Raw genomic sequence first — 15,771 nt, 5'->3', positions numbered from 1 at the left:
GATACAGCAGTCCCTCCATCCTTTCGCTGATAATGGTTCTCCTGTCAGCTTTCTGTGGGTTGCCGGACATGTAGGAGTGCCTGGGAATGAGGCTGCGGATGCTGCAGCCAAGGCTGCAGTCCTCCTGCCTCGGCCAGCCTCCCATTGTGTCCCGTCATCTGACGTTCGTGGGGATGTTTGTAAGAGGCTTGTGTCGTTGTGGTGGGATGCTTGGTCATCCCTCCAAGGAAACATGCTCCGGGCAGTAAAACCGCTCCCAACTGCTTGGACAACCTCCTCCTGACCATCTCGGCGAGAGGAGGTCCTTCTGACGAGGTTGTGGATTGGGCATTGCCCGTTTAGCCACCGCTACCTGCTCTCCGGTGACCCAGCCCCGCAGTGCCCTTGTGGTCAGGCATTAACAATGCGCCATGTTTTATTGTCGTGTCCCCGCTTTAGTCAATCTCGTGTTGTCCTGTCCCTGTTATCTACTTTACCGGATATTTTAGCTGATGACACTCGAGCAGCTGCTCGTGTTCTGCGTTTTATAACTTTGACTGGCTTGTCCAATGACATCTAACTTTTTTACTTATTTTATCTGCATCTTTGTCAAGCCTTTCTGGTGTCCCCCCCTCCCCTTGAGTTTTACTAGATTCCATGTGCTCAAATAACTGTGACTGGGCGCTAATGACCTCAGTAGTTGAGCGCCCTTAAACCCCACCAAAAAAAAAAAAAAAAAAAAAAAATCTCTCGCCTGCTCCATCACATGGACTTTCATGTTTTGGTCTTTCGTCAGTTAAAATCTACACTGAAGAGCAAAAGAAACTGGTACACCTGCCTAATATCGTGTAGGGCCCCATTCAGCACGCAGAAATGCCACAACACGATGTGGCGTGGACTCGACTAATGACTGAAGTAGTGACAGAGGGAACTGATACCATGAATCTTACAGGGCTGGCCATAAATCCTTAAGAGAACGAATGGGTGGAGATGTCTTCTGAACAGCACGTTGCAAGGCACCCCATATATGCTCAATAATCATGTCTGGGGAGTCTGTGGCAGCGGAAGTTTTTAAGTTCAGAAGAGTTTCTGGAGCCGCTCTGTAGCAATTCTGGACGTTTGGGATGTCGCTTTGTCCTGCTGGAATTGCCCATGTCCGTCGGAATGCACAATGGACATGAATGGATGGACGTGATCAGACAGGATGCTTACGTATGTGTCACCTGTCAGAGTCGTATCTACTGTAGACGTATGAGGGGTCCCACATCACTCCAACTGCACACGCCCACGCCATTACAGAGCCTCCACCAGCTTGAACGTCCCCCTGCTGACATGCAGGGTCCATGCATTCATGATATCTCCATACCCGTACACTTCCATCCGCTCGATACGATTTGAAACGAGACTCGTCCGACCAGAAAACAGGTTTCCAGGTATCAACAGTCCAACGTCGGTGCTGACGGGGCCTAGGTGAGGCGTAAAGTTTTGTGTCACTTAGTCATAAAGGCTCCGAAAGCCCATATCTATGATATTTCGTTGAATGGTACGCATGCTGACACTTTTTAATAGCCCAGCATTGAAATCTGCAGCAATTTGCGGAAGGGTTGCAGTTCTGTCAAGCTAAATGATTCTCTTCAGTAGTCTATGGTCCCATTCTTGCAGGATCTTTTTCCAGCCGCAGCGATCTCGGAGATTTAATGTTTTAGCAGATCCTTGATATTCAAGGAACACTCGTGAAATGGTCGTACGAGAAACTCCCCACTTCATCGCTACCTCGGAGATGCTGTGTGCCGACTATAGCACCACGTTCAAACTCAAATCGTGATATCCTACCATTGTAGCACAAGTAACCGATCTAACAACTGCGCCAGACACTTGTTGTCTTATAAAGGCGTTGCCGACAGCAGCGCCGTGTTCTGCCAGTTTCTTTAGCACTTCAATTTAATACCTCTTGTGTCATCCAGGGTAATTTACTCGGCCTTTTCTTTTTGTCCGTCTGATCCTCAGCTGTTCTCATTATTTCATGTGTAAAGGCCACTCATTCGTCTTCTATTGTACTCTTTTTCCTCGTTTCTACTTGTTTTTCACTTTATGCATGTGTTATCATCTTAATTTCCTATCTTTCTGCAATTTCTTCACTTGTAATCTGCCTTTTACAACCAGTGATTTACGGTCTGAGTCCACACCTCCCGCTGGAAATGTTTTGCAGCTTAGTCTGGATTCGAAATCGGTGACTTACCATTATATTACTCTCTGAAACCTTCTACTGTCTACTGTGTTTACCGCCTTCTTTCATGCTTTTAAAGGAAGTGTTAGCAATGATTCTATTGTGCTCTATGAAAAATTCCACGACGTGGCTTCCCATTTTATTCCTGTCTTCCAGTCCATTTTCGCCTGCTATTTTTCCTTCTATCATTTTCCAGTCTCGCATTACCACCACACTTCCACCTCCATTAGCTATCTGAATAATTTCTTTTATCTCTTCATACAATCTTTAAATACCTTCCTCATCTCCGGAACTAATATGGATGTACGAGGTAAACAGAACATTAGGCGAAAGAAATTTTAGAAATGCTCTGAACGCAAAAAGAATTGAAGTAGTCTTTCAATAATTGTATTAGGGCGGTCGTAAGTGGTTCCGCGGGTAGTGAAAAGAGCAGAGACTGCTGGTAAGGACGGGTAATGTGTCACAGATCTCTGAGGATTTTCAGTGATTTAGGTATTTTGTGACGAAAATGCAACCAAGAGAGAAAAAAGGAATCAGTGTCAGTCTATCGACAGTTTGTCATTTAAATGAACATGTTAGGGGGAGTTAATATTCGTGAAGATAACAAATACTTAAAAACTCTATTTCTATATCTGTCAGCAGATGCATATCACATCGACAGTACGTAATATTTTACGTGAAACAGATACATTATATTATGCTTAGATTGTTGCTCAGTTTCTACATCAAACTACTTACAGGTATTAATCTACGTTGTTAAAATATGCACCAAACTTTCAAAGTGATGTTTCAATGTGAAAGCTCTGCAGGTGCACATTAAATTATTAACTCGTATTCCAACTGTCAAACGAAGACTACCTGCAAAGCAACATGGCTAGTTTCAACCATTTGGGTGTGATCTGATGGACGTTACTACTTTTCAGTAATTTGAATTATCCTCATTAATTCGCGAATCACAGAACGATGACGTCCGCAGCTCGTGGTCTAGTGGGTAGCGTTGCTGCCTCTGGATCACGGGGTCCTGGGTTCGACTCCTGGCTGGGAAGGTAATTTTCTCTGCTCCGGGACTGGCTGTTTGTGTTTTCCTCATCATTTCGCCATCATCATCATCATAATTAGAAACAGTGGCTAGATTGGACTGTGTAAAAATTGGGACTTTCTACAGGCGTGGGTGACCGCGCGATTGAGCGCCCCACAAACGAAACATAATCATCCCAAAACTATGACACCTTATGCTATCGTTTCACTACATGAACAGCCAAAGTAATAACATGTCCGAAAAGACCGAAAATATGAAAGAAACGAAGAAGGCACAACAGAATTCGGATTTTTGGTGTATCGTCTTTAACGTTGTTAACTAGTCGATACATAGTTATTAATTTGTTTTTTTTTATGGGTTCTAGCCGCCTCGTCGCTGAAGAAACTGTCTGTAAGAGTGCTTCCCTTAAAAACTAGATCATCGCGGTCCGTTGTGCGGCTCATTGGTAATCAACTATTGATGTAGTGTCGTCTCTAACAGCGAGTGAGCGACATTGTTCTACAGATAGCGACCATTCATAACGGACCCAAACACTTACGCAACCCATCAGGTGCCAAACAGGGTTACCGTCATGTGATGCTGACCGCTACCGGATAAGAAAGGTGTTGCCAACACGGCCTGTTTGCACAAGCGTTTCCTTATCACCGACCACTTACGTGGAACTGAAGCTGTCGTAATCTGCAGATGGAAATCGTTGATGTCGCTGATACAAAGCTTCCAAATACACTTGACAGTTTATCCCTCTTATTTCTGTTCATTTTTCTCACGAATACTTAAAATACTTTTTTAAGTTCATTTTCTTAGATTTTTTTTCTGGAGAGGTGATACGTGTGCCAATACTGACCTCACAGTACTTAACATTTCGATCAGGCTGCAGTAAACTTACTGTAGACGATACTGACTCCTTTATAATCCATGCAAAATGGCCAAAATTTGATTCCACGTGAACAGATGTTCGTTGTATTTTGCCCGACGTTACGTTTCCACAATGACAAGGCCTGATCACTTTCAGTTCCTATGTCTGCCATCGTTTTTTTTTTTTGAGCTGTTTGATCGACGGCTGTTTCGTTGCTTTCTTGACTTTCTTACAGCAAGACTTTCTTTAAGTTTCACACTAAGAGAATGACTGCTCTTCTTGTTGGAGAATCGTGCATCAGCCAAACTATCGCCTGAAGATCATGAAATTATTGCCAAAAGGCCGTATGGCAGGAAACAGAAGGAAGATCTAAACGATTTGACTATAAAGTTACGATGATATAGAAGTATCTGACATGGTAGCAGCTTTCTAATCTATAGACATTCGAATTTTTATATTTTTGTGATTACAGAAAAATCATAACATTGTTACTGTTAGTAATTGCGAACGGACTGTCGTAGATGATCATGGCTGAGAAAAAGATTAAGTGTCTTATAGCCACAGTTTACCAAGACCATTGTTTCAGTTCACAAACCTTACAGCAAACATGTCAGAGAAGGACATTAGAGTTTAACATCCTGTCGACACCTCAGTCTTTAGAGACTCAAGAATACTGGCTGTGAGGAATTTAACGTAAGCATCCATGCGATGGCATAAAATGCATTATGGGAAATGCAGAAAATCTGAATCACTATGACCAGACGGGGATAGTGTAGGTATACGTTGCTTCTCTCTAGCGGAGAGTAAGTCATAATTGCTGCGCCTGCTCGCTCGAAATAAAGCGCGACGAAACGGAGATAGACTGAAAATCTGTTCTTGATATTATGTGAAAGTAATACGATTACGTTCGCATAAAATTCAACCTCATAAATAAATCAAAGAAACGAATTGAGCTAAATGTGTTCTCCGTGAAAATATTAAACGTGGGAAGATGCGTATAGGAAACTTTCTTAGAATTATAATCGCCAGGAGTGACAACCGGTCATGTAATATAACATGTAAATCAGCGTAGTTACTTAGTTAGCATAAAAATTTACAAAATATCTCCCTATCATGCAGCTATGTGGGTAATTCCAATGAACTTCCGCCTCTCGAAATTTTTTAAGACACAGAACCACCCCTTCAGTGACACTGCGATGAAAATGATACGCAGCTGATTTTCAACGCGATGACAAAGAAATGTGGTCCTTTGTAGTGAAACAGAAGACGACAAATTCTATTTTTATTCCAAGACTACGCCTTTTATTCCTACATGGATAGCCGGCCGCGGTGGCCATGCGGTTCTAGGCGCTGTAGTCCGGAACCGCGCGACTGATACGGTTGCAGGTTCGAATCCTGCCTCGCGCATGGATGTATGTGATGTCCTTAGGTTAGTTAGGTTTAAGTAGTTCTAAGTTCTAGGGGACTGATGACCTCAGATGTTAAGTCCCATAGTGCTCAGAGCCATTTGAACCATTTTGAACCTACATGGATAACTAAAATTAACAGCAGTGATCAAGGGACTTTTGTTTATTTGAATAACAGGTTGAATTTAGTATCACGACAGATTTGTTTGTAGCAAATATGAATTAAATGAAACATAGATCAAAATGACAAATCGGTTTTACTCTTCCTCGTGTACGTGTTTTCTGGGACAGTTGACAAAGTTAAAGTAAGGGTGGTGAGTTTAATACCCACTTTTAAAAAAATGGGTGGTGCGATCTGTCTGTGATTAATAAGAATTACAGTGACTGTGAACTGTGTCCTGCACCAAACTTCCATAATGCGCTTCAATCGGACAGCAGCGGCTGATGCTGCTGCTGAGAGTCCACGATGAAGCAAGAGAAATTCACTCCAATGATTCCTACTACCGTTGCTGCAAAATGGTCATCACGCGCATGTAGAAATCTCGAGATGTGGTGTCCATTGAACCTCGGTCGAACGGTGGACTCAAGTCTCCTCATTCTCATCCACCTTCGCTCCCAGGCTCCGTGTTCAAAACCAGATCTCTTCTCCAACACCGAACCGACTACTTTTGAACTGCAGTTCATGATCGAATCCCTTACGTTCCACCAAAAGCTCCATGTGAAATTTGCGCTAAACAGCTAAAACCACGAAATGAAAGCCGGTAAAGCACTCCTGCGCCAATCGCATAACACTCCGTGTATCGATGTCATCTTAATTTGTGGGAAAGGAAAGTACAGTGTAATTCATAATACCTGCAGGGTGTCAGAAGACGACTGGGCGAGAACCACAAAGCATGCAGCAAAACGACACACGTCAGTGGATAGAGCTTCTCTGCAGATTCTTTAAATCATGTGACAGGTGGTGCTAGATATGGGGACCATACTTGTCACGCCAAACACCAATCCGTGAGTGCATTTCACCGAATTCGCTGACACGAATTACCTGGGAGGGCGAGACAGCAGCTCGCTTTGGAGTTACGTTCATGCAGGAGCGGACCAGTTCGACGCGACAACACGGAGCGAGTGATTTGTCTGCGTGTTCCGACACGTCTGCCCTATAAGGCAACTACCCCACTGGGCGTTTTACGAATCGGAACTGGGACAGGTGTTCCACCCACTGACATGGGTCATTTTTCTGCACGTTTCGTAGTTGTCGTGTAGTTACCTTCTGAAACACTGGAGGTACTTCAGAAAAACCATGTACGTATGAAGAGTGGAAGGTCAAACTGTCAAATCTCACGTTTGTCAAGAGAATCAAAAAACATTGTATCTCCTTTTCTACATAGCTTATTTCTATCCAAAAACTGAGAAGGTATTCTGACATCAGAGAATTATGCTGCCCACCTCATAACTGTAAAAAAAATGAGACAGTTTAGAAAACAGACTGACTGGTAAGAAAAAGGTTTTTGTTAATACACGGGCTCATGTTTTATTTGTGATAAAACAAGTGTAGAAATATGGTTGAAATGGCTCGAAGCACTATGGGACTTAACATCTGAGGTCATCAGTCCCATAGACTTAAACTACTTAAATCTAACTAACCACACACATCCATGTCCGTGGCAGGTTTCGAACCTGCGACCGTAGCAGCAGCGTGGTTCCGGGGTGAATCACCTAGAACTACTCGGCCACAGCGACCAGCTATAGAAATATAGCAGAAATATTTTAGCTATGAGAACTGTGCGTAACCTAGAAACTTTTCCAGGCCGTTAGAGCACATGGAGAAGGCACAGCAACTGTCCAAGGTTTAAGGGACTTCGGCCGTCCACTTAGGTAATAAAATGGAACACCTTCAGCCGTCCATTCGATGTTATTTACTATATAGCTATCAGTTTCGGTGATTCAGTACACCATCTTCAGTCCTCAACTGACACTGATGGGTGAACCCCAATCGTATACACGATCACATCAGTGGACAACATCTGTGAACTTGTTTCTGTAGATTACAGCGATGTAGTGTCTGCATCTTCTTCGTGGCCATGGTAGTCCTTGTGACGGTACGTCACATAAATATTGACATTTTTATCGGTTGTAAACCGTAATTAAGTATTTTATGAATATAATTAGTGTAAAAGATATAGTTAATGTTGTTGAAACAACTGATATGCAGCGATAGCATCTTTATTTAATGTCTATGAAAATAAAAAAGGATCGAATGAGACGCGATTGTACGGCCGAGGATGAAGGACGTATTTTGTGGTAGACACAATGTTTTGTTTTCGTGGTGCGGAAAGCAGCCATTGAGCGGCTACACATATTTTATGTAAGTTATTCGTATTTATTTATAAAATAAACTTGTTATTATTATTACCAAATGAATTTCTGTGTAATAGTTGTCACCTCAAATGCTCGCAGTGGCTAATCATTTTTAATAAGTATTTTTTCAGTAATTTGCGCTGCGAGAAGCTCATCTTCCGATGCAACCGCTGGTCGGCCATTACGCGCCGAAGTATTAATTTATTTTTCAGTGTTAACAGTAACTGTAAATGCGAGAGATTTCGTTATAAGAACCTTTTTAAATTGCAGCAGATAATTAATTTACGTAAAAGTTCATGTTTTTACACTATACAGATTCCATGAGTTCGGCAAGTTTTATCTTGACCGCTCCACGGCAACAATCGAAATTCGCTCAAGCCTTGCTTTGCAGTCAATAAATAGAAATTAACAAAATACATTCAATTCAGTTAACGGCAACTATATTTTAGTCTTCACGTTCAAAATCTTAAGTTGGTACATGAATAACTGAGGCCCTTCAAGAACCCGTTTAATATTTACTTATGCACGTAAGTAAAAGTGATAAGAGAAGACAATACCCCTGAGAGAGAGAATCATGCTGATAAATTAAAAATAAAATATATAAAATAATACATATATGTAATTTCCTTTGTACATGATGACAACGACATCACAAGTGGACGCCACATCCTGCGGGCATCTTTGGCAGTTTTGGCAGATGTACAGTGTCCGGTCACAGTAATGAGGTCACCTATCAAGAGCCTGAATAACCGCCTTTTGCACTGCGGACCTGCAAGACTTGCAGGAAGAGAGTATATAGGTTTCTGGGAGGTACCGACAATAAGGTGGAGCCATGCCAAACCCAGTACTGTGACCAGCTGTGATAGGTTGTTCTGATGAATATGCATGGCGTGAGCAGTCCGATCAAGGTGGTCCCAGAGAATCTAAATTGGGTTTAAATCTGAGGCGTACGATGTGGTGTGCGTACTATAAGACCTTCGGTACACACACCATCAGATTGACTTGTCGCTCTAACGAAGTAGGCGAGTGTCAGCAATATGTCTCGTGGTCTTATAGTGGCGTGTTTATCTTCTGCCGTTAGGTCAGATGATAGAAATGCCACTTGCACGCTTAGAGTAGCAGATTGACGGTGACCAACTTTAAACAGAACTTGATTAATTTTCACACACATTTATTAAAATAACAAGCATAAACATCGCATAACTTCATTCTGGATGCTATTTACAATGTACAATCTGAAGTTCTTTTGGTCTTGGTACGTTAATCTTATTCTCACATATCTCTGATACTTGACAGTGTCTATACATTTCTCTTCATGGCTATGTACAGGAATATGATAATCTTATTAGGTGCAGACTGAAACTTGACTATAGACTGGTACAGACTAATGCAGACTGGTGCAGACAAATGCAGACTCGTACAGACTAATGCAGACTGACTAATCGGAGGTCTGTACGCTCGTTATAAAACCTCGCGCGTTCAGGTATCACTACGCGAGTGTGATCTGCGAGGAGAAAAGGTTCTACATTAGCAGCAATCTCATTGGCTGCGTTACATATTAATACGCGGATCGGCGGAAGCAGTATTTGGTCCATCTCTAAGGCAGCGCCATCTCGTAGTGCGGAGACGGAGGAGCGCTGAGCCTGCGCTGTCGTGCTTAGCGGGGCGCGCTCTAGTGGGAAAGTTGTGTACACGCTGACTACGCATAACTATGTACACAACATACGAAAACGTCATTCTGGTGCTCTTCGAACTATGCCCGTACGCTGTGAGCTGTGTACCACATTACATTGTCCTGCTGGTAGATGCCATCGTGACGAGGAAAACAAATTGTATCTAGGGATGCATACTTATGTTGATGCATACGCCATCCACAGTGACAAGATCACGCAAGGAATGCCACGAAAACTTTCCCGACACCGTAATGCTCCCTCCTCCGGCCTGGGTGTTTGCTTTCTGATGTTTCGCGTCGTACACACCAACGGTCACACGTGCGATGGAACATAAAACGAGACTCATCTGGAAAGGGCACAAGTCACCACTCGTTGGAGGCCCAGTTGCTGTACTGGCCGACAAATCCCAGCCTTCGTCGCAGCTGAACAGAAGTCAGCATATATGCATGGACCAGGGGCCTGCTGCGAGGGTCAATGAAGCGACGTGCGCTGAACGGTCGTTGAGAAGACACTGTCTTCAGCCCCTTGGTTCATCTGGGTGGTCAGTTGCACGTCTATTCGGTCGTACAAAACTCCGGAGCCGTAGTTCATCCCTGTCATCCGTGGTCCTTGGGGAACCACAGCTGCCCCGGCGTCGGGTTTGGATACCATCATTTTGCCATGTAGGGTCTACTGTAACTGTAGTGGCGCGCGAACAGTTTACAAACGTAGCCGATCCAGAAATGCTTCGGCCCTTGCCCCGAAAGCCAATGATCATGTCATTTGTACGTCAGTATGGAGGGCTTCTTCTTGGGCAGTGGTCGTTATTAAACATGAATAAAATATATTAATGTGACAGTGACGGCTAACTACCACTGCTACTGAACCAAAAGCGATATTGTAAATAACTTGTATTTATTGTAAATTATCTCACGATAGAAATTAGATCATATTGAACAAATCATGAATGAAAAGAAATTAAACAAATTGTACACTGTTCTTAGATATACTACACTGGTAAGATTGGCTCTCAGCTCTTAATGTTAAGTTGATGCGAAGTTAGATTGAATTATGCCCCTGGATAAGTAAATGGTAAATGTGATCTGACTGCCTTCCTACAATCTTTTTTGTGTCTGAAATAATACGTACTTCGGACACCACCACCATGAAACAAACCAAACAACATGCAAAAAGACAAATAACCAATAACGAATCGTAAGCAAAACTGCACGGATGCTCAGTGGATGGCAAGAACGCCCGCATCTCGTGGTCGTGCGGTAGCGTTCTCGCTTCCCACGCCCGGGTTCCCGGGTTCGATTCCCGGCGGGGTCAGGGATTTTCTCTGCCTCGTGATGGCTGGGTGTTGTGTGCTGTCCTTAGGTTAGTTAGGTTTAAGTAGTTCTAAGTTCTAGGGGACTTATGACCACAGCAGTTGAGTCCCATAGTGCTCCGAGCCATTTTTTGATGGCAAGAACACGATCCAACAATTATTTCTGAACTTTGGTTCAAATGGTTCAAATGGCTCTGAGCACTATGGGACTCAACTGCCGAGGTCATTAGTTCCCTAGAACTTAGAACTAGTTAAACCTAACTAACCTAAGGACACCACAAACATCCATGCCCGAGGCAGGATTCGAACCTGCGACCGTAGCGGTCTCGCGGTTCCAGACTGCAGCGCCTTTAACCGCACGGCCAATTCGGCCGGCTTTCTGAACTTTACTGCCACTGCTGCAAGTTTTGCAATACCATCTACCAGCGTGCTGGCTCCGTCGGTAGTGCTGGGGCGACGACTGCAGCTGCGAAGTCGCTGAATTGAGATAAGTCTCTCAAATATCTTGAGCAGAATAAACTACTCAGAAACTACTAATACCACAAGCCCTGTATTTCCTCTAAATGGTATACAACGCTTTCAAGACTGGCTCAACAACCTTTAAGGTGCAGCCCAGTGTGTCTTGTACTAACGTGCAATACCAGTATGATAGCTCTGTGCACTGGTTGACTATGTTCAATGGTGACTGCCAGCCTATAACGCGGAATCAACTGCAATTATACTAGTAGTCAATGCAATGCCTATCGTGGACGCCGATGTCCTACTGTAGCTGCAGACTCAGCACAGTCTTTAGAATCTAAGTCCCTATCTCAGAGCTACCGAACTTTGCGACTGTCCGCTTTCACGGCACCAGACGTTCTCCCCCTGCCTCGCCCTGCAAAATGCTCTTGCGACAATCTTTCCGCCAAACTCTAATCAGCCAATCCCGACGCTGCAAAGGCCTCCCACATCTCCCTCGCGGAGTGATATAATTTCTCCACCTATCCAAAAATTTCTTTGTTCATACAGCGGCCGTTGACCCCCCGCGTTTCCCGCACTTTCTTATGAACTGCCCAATCAGAGCTCAGCCCATTTTCCGCTAAAACAGCGTGCGACTGGGTGGCGCCAGCGCGTACGTTGGACGCCCTCTGTCTGCTCGACATTTCCCCTATCTCTCTCACCTGGCACCCGGCGGCGTTCCTTTTGATGCTTGCAGGTCAGTGGCCGCATCCCCTGGAACACCCGGCCCCTGCACAATGCTCTTCCGGCGCTCACCGGCCTTCGCCTCCCCGCCTCCACCGGCAAATCCACTTTGCTTACACCTACAGCATGCAACTAAATATTATCATTACCAAAGCCCGTATTATTTCAGACATGTGTTTAATCATCACGTATCTCTCTTTCTAATCCACCTAATAAGACTAATTAACCATTATATGGGTTTATTTACTTCAAACATGCAGAATAATCTGCGAAATGAACGTCACCAATGAAAGCCACCTTTCAAGTAAATCATTCCGTTTCCGTATTACGATAATGACTGTACTGTTCCTGCGTCCCCACGGACATGCTTTATACACTATGTGATCAAAAGTATCCGGAAACCTGGCTGAAAATGATTTACAAGTGCGTGGCGCCCTCCATCGGTGATGCTGGAATTCAATATGATGTTGGCCCACACTTAGCCTTGATGACAGCTTCCACTCTCGCAGGCACACGTTCAGTCAGGTGCTGGAAGGTTTCTTGGGGAATGGCAGCCCATTCATCACGGAGTGCTGCACTGAGGAGAGGTATCGATGTTAGTCGGTGAGGCCTGGCACGAAGTCGGCGTTCCCAAACATCCCAAACGTGTTCCATAGCATTCAGGTCAGCACTCAGTTCAGGCCAGTCCATTACAGCGACGTTATTGTCGTGTAACCACTCCGCCAATGGCCGTGCGTTATGAACAGGTGCTCGATCGTGTTGAAAAATGCAGTCGCCATCCCCGAATTGCCCTTCAACAGTGGGAAGCGAGAAGGTGCTTAAAACATCAATGTAGGTCCGTGCTGTGATAGTGCCACCTAAAACAAGGGGTCCAAGCCCCCCTCATGAAAAACTACACTATAACACCACCGCCACCCTTTACTGTTGACACTACATACGCTGGAAGACGACGTTCACCGGGCATTCGCCATACCCACATCCTGCCATCGGTACGCCACATTCTGTACCGTGATTCGTCGCTCCACAAAACGTTTTTCCACTGTTCAGTCGTCCAATGTTTACATGTTTACGCTCCTTACACCCAGCGAGGCGGCTAATAAAAGATACTACCTGAAATTTAGCAACTTCTCTAATATGAAGCCATCGAATAAGTTTACCAGGTTAAAGTAAAGCACAATTTCCATTTATTTTGTTGTTATTGATCTGGTGAATCTAATAAAACATGTCCCAGATGTGTGTCTTGCAGTAATTTTCCAGAACATCTAGAAAAGCAAAGAAGTAATTTCGTAAAGTTTTTGATTTATTAACTACTTGGCCCAATTTGTTTTTTAAATTCTCAGACAATTGTACAAAGTTTTCAACAAAAGATATAGAGAATTTAGTTTTGGAAAAATGATGGTAATAACGTTAACTGAAAAGTCTGAATGTGTGAGATAATCTGCTTTTATTAATACCATAGCACATGTGTGCTCATGTTAAACTGAAAAAAAAAACAAAGCTCAGTGTTAAGGAAATTGTACAGTGTACATACGATTTCACAATACATTCACAATAAATGTTCAAAAATGTCTCCACCGAGTTCAATGCATTTAGCTGCACGTGTATTAACATATTTTGTTGCTCGTTTCAATTTCACAGGTTTGTTCTTAATTTCGCCTACTGCATTCTCAATGCGAGCAAGTAATGCCTCGCGTGTATCGACTTCGTTCTTTCACTGAACGATACAGAAAACTAACTCGTTTGAAGGTTAAGAAACGACTGAAACACCTCACTAACGGTTGCCAACAATGACATACCTGTTTCTACATTCTTAATGGAAATAAAGAAATTTACTTGTATAATAATCTTTGCTTCTCTGGACGTTATGGAAACTATTGCAGATACACGTCTGAGACACGTTTAATTAGGTTCATCAGACCAATAACAAAATAAATGGAGATCGTGCTTTACTTTAACCTCGTACAGTTTTTCGATGACTTCATATTAGTGAAGTTGCTAAATTTCAGGCAAAATACAAGTGTATCCTCGGGCGTTGGTAATATTCAGGCACTACTCACAACTGGAAATTCACGTTTCTTTCTCGCAACAAACTCCCGTTAAATTTACCTGCACGGCCATGCTGTTAACTGCGTGTTTATCTGTTATGAGTCATACTTTCTCTTTCTAAGCACGTATAATTAGCGTGCGCCGCTCGACTGAGCCAGCGATAACGCACTTTGTGCTACCTTAAAGGGAAACATAGTCGCTTAGTGAGTCATAAGAAATTCGTGGTAACCACTAGCGCTGTCTGAAAGTAGATTTTAGGATAGGCGTGCCGTGGTTGTCTGAGGTACACTACGAAGGCACATGGTGCGCGGTTATCACCAACAATTTATTCTTAGTAGCTTAGTAACATGCAGCCCAAGGCTTGGATCCTCAACTTTAGGTACACTTATGCTATATCTTAAGATTTCGTCGCCGGGCCGCCAATTGCTATCCGATGGGTTTCTAGTGAGACATCAGATGAGGGACTTCGCTTTTCCAGGATTGCCAGCATGGCTAATCTTTGGTCGATCTGCTGTCGAATAGATCTTCATAAATCGCGAGAGCTGGAGGTAATTTGCGAGCTGCACAAAGGTCGACCTAGCGGTACTTCTAGTGTGTCAAACACAAAAACGAAACGCAGACTTCAACCCCCGTTGCTGGAGAGGTCCGCATCTATTTCGTATTTACGGAGTTATGGGAGGGAATCCACTCGTAAACGTGTTTTCAACTTGCTGCTGTTCCATGAATTTAGTAATGAGCACGCAACTGTGTGAGCAAGTAGGTAGACTCTCTCGGCCGCTCTATGGCTGCCCCTGGAGTCAGAATACCAAACTAATCTACTGGGTGTGATGCATACACAAAATCTTGGAGTACTGGGGAAGTACGATCTATTGAGACTGCAAAATACTTCGTCTGTTCCGACTTCCTTATTGCCCTTCGATATATACGACACATGTACATAACAGATAAACAGATCCAGAACGAAGACATTTGGGATTGCAGAGAAGCGATTCAGGAGTTGTGACAGCCCAGGAAGCGATTACTCACAATCCTGAGGCTCAATTCGCTGCGCACTTACATGCTATCAGTGTGTTATTGTGGTAGAGGCATGCGTCATTGGGAATAAGTGCGCTAAAGTGATGGACAGTGGAACAACATATTCGGCCGTGATTTATCTCCTCCCAGCTACTCCGACGGGATGACGTCTTTTTCAATCGTTTACACTCTTCGATGACGCATGGCTTCCACTTCTGCAACCGAAACCTCCGACGTCAGGTGCTTTCGGGTACAGATATTAGTGTAGTGTTTAACTCGTTATTTTTTACATTCATGCGTAGGGCAGTTTTCCTACTCATCTACCCTCTATTATGGCAGATGATGATAAGAGTATTGTATGGTTTCTAAGAGTCTGTGAAATGTCCTACCTGCTCCCGAAATTATTAGGAAAGGATTTAAAATGTTTGGATGCTTTTTTTTGTATTTTAATTTTTGTAGGCGATCGAAAAGTCACATTTTGCTGAGTTGTTATTTTAGCCTTTACTCTTAAGCAGCTTTTATAAAGACGACCGCATTCAGAGCTTTTAGGATGTGATAGTTGATACGAACGTTCGAGCAAAAATAAATGAAAAATAAGAGAGGGTTAGTGAGATGTTCAAGAAGTCTGTATTTTGCGCTTTTTAAGGTTTACAAGTTTTAACCGCATTCATTTGAAATTAATTTA

Source organism: Schistocerca americana, chromosome 5 (assembly GCF_021461395.2).
Source record: "Schistocerca americana isolate TAMUIC-IGC-003095 chromosome 5, iqSchAmer2.1, whole genome shotgun sequence".
NCBI classification, from domain to species: Eukaryota; Metazoa; Arthropoda; class Insecta; order Orthoptera; family Acrididae; genus Schistocerca; species Schistocerca americana.
Note: the sequence above shows the minus strand (reverse complement) of the source record.